Source organism: Epargyreus clarus, unplaced genomic scaffold, assembly GCF_041222505.1.
Source record: "Epargyreus clarus isolate Ecla_fem2 unplaced genomic scaffold, WU_Ecla_fem_2.2 ptg000027l, whole genome shotgun sequence".
Lineage (NCBI taxonomy): Eukaryota > Metazoa > Arthropoda > Insecta > Lepidoptera > Hesperiidae > Epargyreus > Epargyreus clarus.
Genome location: NW_027332234.1, coordinates 351,607 through 357,606, shown reverse-complemented (window position 1 = coordinate 357,606; position 6,000 = coordinate 351,607).

Sequence of the window (6,000 nt, the reverse complement as noted above, 5' to 3'; positions counted from 1 at the left end):
TTTGGAGTGGCAATACGTCTATATTACATTTCAGAGTAGTTTTGCATATAAAATGGGTTACAGATGTCTATGGGTCGACTTAAATCGAGTCGCATGCTCCGTTGTCATTTCTATTAGATAAAAAATTGGTTCCATTTTTTTGCCTAGGGAATACTAAAAGTGTCAAAATGAATACACAATGGTTTCAGTGTTGCTACTTAGTAACAATAACAGTTATTTAATAACAATAATGGTCAAGACTGAGACGAATTGCACTTATTATAAGTGTGCATGGAGTGTGGCGCCATCCTGGCATTTCTTAGTTTTTTAACAATTTGACCATTTTTCTTAAGCTGTGTAAAAATCGGAGTACATTTTTTAGTTCAATGCAGTTAACTAAGTCACGAGACAGAAAACCAAGTCGTTTGGAGGACTTTTTGTTGAAAATAAAACTTGGAAGGATTACTTATTTAAGCTTATGTCATGGTTTATAAAATCGTATTTTGTTTTTGTCAAGTAGCCACTTTACGAGCTACGATTAAATCAAGATCTTTAAAATTTAAATGCACATCAAACTATTTTATGTATGCGTAGAATCGCTTTTTATAATAATAATAAAGTTAAAGTTATAAAAAAACAAACAGGTATAAGACAGTTCAAAAGTTATTATAAAAACAAAAAACCCAACTACAAATATAGCCTATGTCACTCCCACAATTTAGACAAAGCCCACGATACGTCATTTGTTAAAATCCGTCAAGCCGTGGCTGCAGGGCGTGCAAAAGACACATTTCAAGGTGGTAGAACCCTTTGTGGTTCGACTCCGGCGGCACCACCGCCACACCTATTTCTGCCTCATAACAGCAGTGTTGGCGCTGCTGTGTTCTGTTTTGAAGGGTGTGGTAAGGGAGACATATTTTTCCGAGGCGTTCCAGCTTAGTCCTCAGGGGCAAGGGGCGCATCTGTGGCCGACCTCAGATAGGAATATCGAATCCTATTTGGGGTTGATTACAGATGTCCTTGGGCGGCAGTAGCCACTTACCATCAGGTGGAATGCATGCTCGTCTGCTACTCCTATATTATAAAAAAAAACATACGTATAATACACTCTAAAAACATTACCCTCCTATAACAAATAAATCTTCTCAATTCAGGTCGTGTTACTTAATTGATCCTGTATTTAGTGTAAATGATTATTATTTATAGAGCCTAAGTGGGCCTATAAAATAAATACATTTTACATATTTTATCTTTATTGATTATTAAATACAATATTTGCGATCAGGTTTTATCTTTGCCGAAAATAATTAAACACCTTCTCTTATTTCAAAAACTTGAATTAAGTCGACTGACTATGTAATTTGCAATAAATTTTTGCCGAATAACTGCATTTGTGTCAATCTACATGGCCGAATACAAGTAGTTCAAAAGTGCCGAGTACCGAGTAAGTGACTCCTCGCCACATCTACCGCCAATTATAATAGTAGCCTACTTTTTAGCAAAAAACGTTACACCGACAAAAAACTAAAACGATCACATCCGCAAAACTTGTAACCGTCATAGACCTAGCAACGCTAACGGCCATTTCCACGCCATTTTGAATTCCATAACGTATTGTATAACTATCAGCTGTTTCGATCCGAGAACAGCTGATGCTTACGTCACATGTTCTTGACAGCCCAGAGGCTTAGAAACCGTCTTAGTTCCTAAAATAATCCACCTGAACAAAGAACAGTCGGTACTTTTCTGAAACGAGAGAGACAGATACATCTATCCTTGTCTAACAAGGGCTGTTATGACGTCATGCGTAAGCACCCTTGTTATAGCGACTTTAAGGGATATTGAATTTTAAGATCGATGGGTAGAGTTTAAGTTCGAATAAAGATGTAGAGTGGGTAGAGTGATGAAATCGTGGGGCGATTATTGCTTGAGAAAGTTCTTGAGTTTGATAAAAACTAGTTATAAAATTAGAATATTGGGAAGTTGTTTTTAGGGTCCAGCGGGCACAAAGAAAGGTATAAAACTACATCGTCCTTTATGACTTTTGATGTTTAATGCCTTTCCTACTTAATACAATAAATAGATTTAGACAAAGGATTTGATAGAAATAGCATTTGTATTTTAGTTTTCGAAATGGCAAGAGAATTGTTAATATATATTTGGAAAACGCTGTTAGCGGTATAGTCCATAAATATTTAAGAATATAAAATTCTACTAACATATTAATATCGTAAACCTTGTACATATTTATGCTGCGGAACTCTACTCCAATAAATGTAGAGTCATTCTATAAAAATATAAGTAGGTTCGGTAGCAACAGGTTTTTGCTGAAGACAAAAAAGTCGTCCAATGTAACCGAATGGTACCAAATAATAAGTTACTATGACTCACTGCTAGCATCAACTTGTATTGCACTTATTCCTTAATTTTATCTTTTTATTTTGATCTTACCAGATCCTTGTGCTCGATTTCATAAATAAAACATTATGTTTAAAAATAGATATGACAGGTACTGTTAATACTGGTTATCTTAAATATCTCATTATCTGTAGGTAAATACATTTACATAAAAACAATATTATTATTTAAGTTACAATGTCGTCACGGTGCCGAGCTATCGAAAATAGTATAGTATCAAAATAATTGGTAAATTTTGAGGATAATCATTTGTAATTTTTTATGAGCATTTGAGAAATTATGAGAAATTGGTCGGATAAATACGTAGTAGAATTGAATTGAAGTAGATATGGAAATGCAGGCCGCTTTACAATAAGACGCTTATCAATAATTTGAAGGTGGTAGAACCCTTTGTAATTGGTCTCCGGCGGCACCACCACCACACCTATCTTTGCCTACTAGCAGCATTATCAAGTGCTGCTGTGTTCTACTTTGAGCGGTGTGCTAAGGGAGACATACTTTTCAGAGGCGTTCCAGCTTAGTCCGCAGTCGTAGGGCGCATCTGTGCCCGACTCCAGGTAGGAATATAAGTTTTGATTTTAGAAATGGCAACTCCACAAACATCGCCGCGTGCAACACTAGTAACAATCCATTATTACCCAGCTTCTGTTCAAAGACACAACCAAACCCTTTAGTGAATAGAATTGTAGATTTATTTTATTTATTCCGCATCGGGTCGACGTGAGTTGAATATACACTATAAAGTTTTATGGGGCCCAGTCTACAGATAACAGGCCCAGCTATTCAACTTTTTACTCTTTTTACGAGGAATAGGGTTGCCATGTTATGATGAGATAGTTTAAGACAATGTTAGGAGGAAGGAATAATAAAGGAACTGACTAAATCTATGCTGCGTGCAAACGCTTTTGAAGGGTAACGATAGATTAGATTAGATTTAGTAGTAAGAAGTAGGAAATGAACATCTGTGATTTGATGTACTTACTGTGTTTACCACGGTATTATTGCATTGAATTTGAGTTTTTAATATTATTTCAATATTTTTCTTTGTGTATATGCAAAGTTGTAGAACTCACTGTGCTTTTACACAGTCTTCTTTTAGTATTTCGCGCGTTGTTCGTATGTTCACGTCACATTCTTGTAAATAATAGAATGTTGGAATTCAAATTCGTTTCCATTATTATTTTCCAGGAGTGTCCTAATATAAGCATAATGATGGTCACCCTAGCTGTCCCTTTCGTCCGGGTATTTTATTTGGGAAATAATTCGTGTGGGCGCTCTGGTAATAGGTCCCAAAATGTATGGTAATGTTCATCAGATGTTTTTGATTTTTTTCCCTCTCAAGTGATAAATTTTAGTTGAGTCCGGTTTTCAGTTAGAAAGAAAATATTTATTGTAAAACCATTTAGATATTTATTCATGATTTTCGATTTACGTTCGAGTAGTTATCTTGTGTTTCTACTTTGAAAATAGTTTTAAGAGTTAAATGTTTTGTTAACTTTGGTTATAATTAGTTCTACTAACTTGTTAGATAATGTAATGTCTATGTTTATACTAATATAGTACCTACATTGAATTTAAACCATGGATGAATATAAATAGGCAGACAAAACATTTCGGTACCTTTTCATTTTTGTGCCAATTATTTTTCTTTTTGTTTGTTTGACATTGAAGAGTAAATCTCTTGTGTTAATAAAATACGAAACCCTAAAACGGGAAAAATTATGATTATGGTCGAATTTCGACCTCTGAACGAATAGGTACATATATAATCTAAATAACACTAATATTAGTAGTAAAACAAGGTAAAGTATTTTATGATTTCATAAACACAATACATCTGCGTACACGACGAATCAACAAAATAGACTCTAAGTGCAATAATTTAACGACTTAACCGATTTGCCGCGGTGTAAAGGTAGAATTACACTGCCCTACTAAACTAAAACTGCACAATGTATTTTCAGAAAGTTCTAGTTTTTATTGTGGGACCATTTTATATTGTTTAACTTGTTATATACTTAACTTGTTATATAGATTGTCCGATCACAAATATTGCCTAAAAGTGATCGATTACCCATGTAATTTACTAAAAGGTAAAATTTTCATCAGTATTTGCACATTGATTTGATAAATTATTCATAACATCGTTTTTTGATTTTTGAAAGCTGATTGAAAAATCTCTAAACTCCCCTCGTATCACACCCCTGCAGCTACTACAGAAGGGTGACAAATTCAATATAAAATATACAATCCCTTCTTCGTAAATAAGTATATCATACTTCTAGTAATTGAACAAGTTTCTATAAAAATATGTTATAAAAGATAATTGGGTTCCATGTACCGACGTATAAAGCAACATTTATGTAGTAATTGTAAGTGGCAAGAAACCTTAGCTGAACTAGAAGTGGCTGTTCTGTAGAAGTTAACGGTCATGGCCGGTTTGTGATCGGTCGCTGTATTGGGCCAGAGAGCTTAGAAGGGATAGACATGTCTTGAAAGTTGAGCCTGTGTACATAGGTAGACTGTACACACAATTGCGTTCTGCTTTAATGAATGTATTAGATGCACATTTTTTTATAATATAGTAGTAGCAGACGGCAATTAGATTACGGTTTAGATTTATTTTATTTTTCACGCTGGGTAAGTATGGTTTAGCTGACTTTCCTTTGATTACTTTATGAAGAACTCTAGGCATATATGCAGATTTTTGCCACACCTTATCGTTAAAACAATCCAAAATATCTAGGACATTTTTCCATATATGTTTATTTTTTTACTTTTAAATTACATAGTAAACGAGTCACTCAGTATTCTGTGATCATTGCCCTTTAAGCTTATTGATTTGAGTGGGCAGATCTAAACATTCGTAGCTCTACAAGTCTATACAACCTGCAGCTACCTGTGTACTACGAACGGTAGTTCTCGCTCTATAAGGTGACAACAGAGACGGGCGGCACCTCTACTATTGTATGGGACCAATGTTTTCTATTCAACTAACCTTTACAGAATCACCTTCACTTGTTTGTTAATCTCAAATGGTGGCTATTGAAAGTATTTGAGGTACTTTTCATAAAGAAATGTTTTTGAATGAATAAGTTTGTAAATATTCTTGAAAAGTAACTGTTGTGTTTATTTAGGATTCAAGTTATATGATACTAATAAGTACCTTTCTCATCTATAACACATAATTACTTCTTAGCTTATAAAAAAAAACCTGAGAAACACGACGGATAGATAACCTAATTCGAATCCAGTCAGTCAGTTAAAATATGAGATAGTCTATGTCATGGGTGCCACACAGAAACAATGCCTAACACCCAAACCTAGAACCGAAATCAAAATTATTTAGCATCAACCGTGAATGGAACCCAAAACTGTCCAATTAACTTACAAGCAATGAGATTATTTTTATACATTTCAAAGATATTATTTCGACCAACGCCGTTCGGCAAATCCCTTTCGTTCTAATATTGAGCGATCTAATTTCAGACGCCAAGGGGGTGAACATTGTAGTATTTGTAACAGAAACGTATATTAAATAAATAATAATATAGTTGTAGCCGCAAAGCCGCGCGTCATGTCTTGTAAACTGACGAAGAAGCT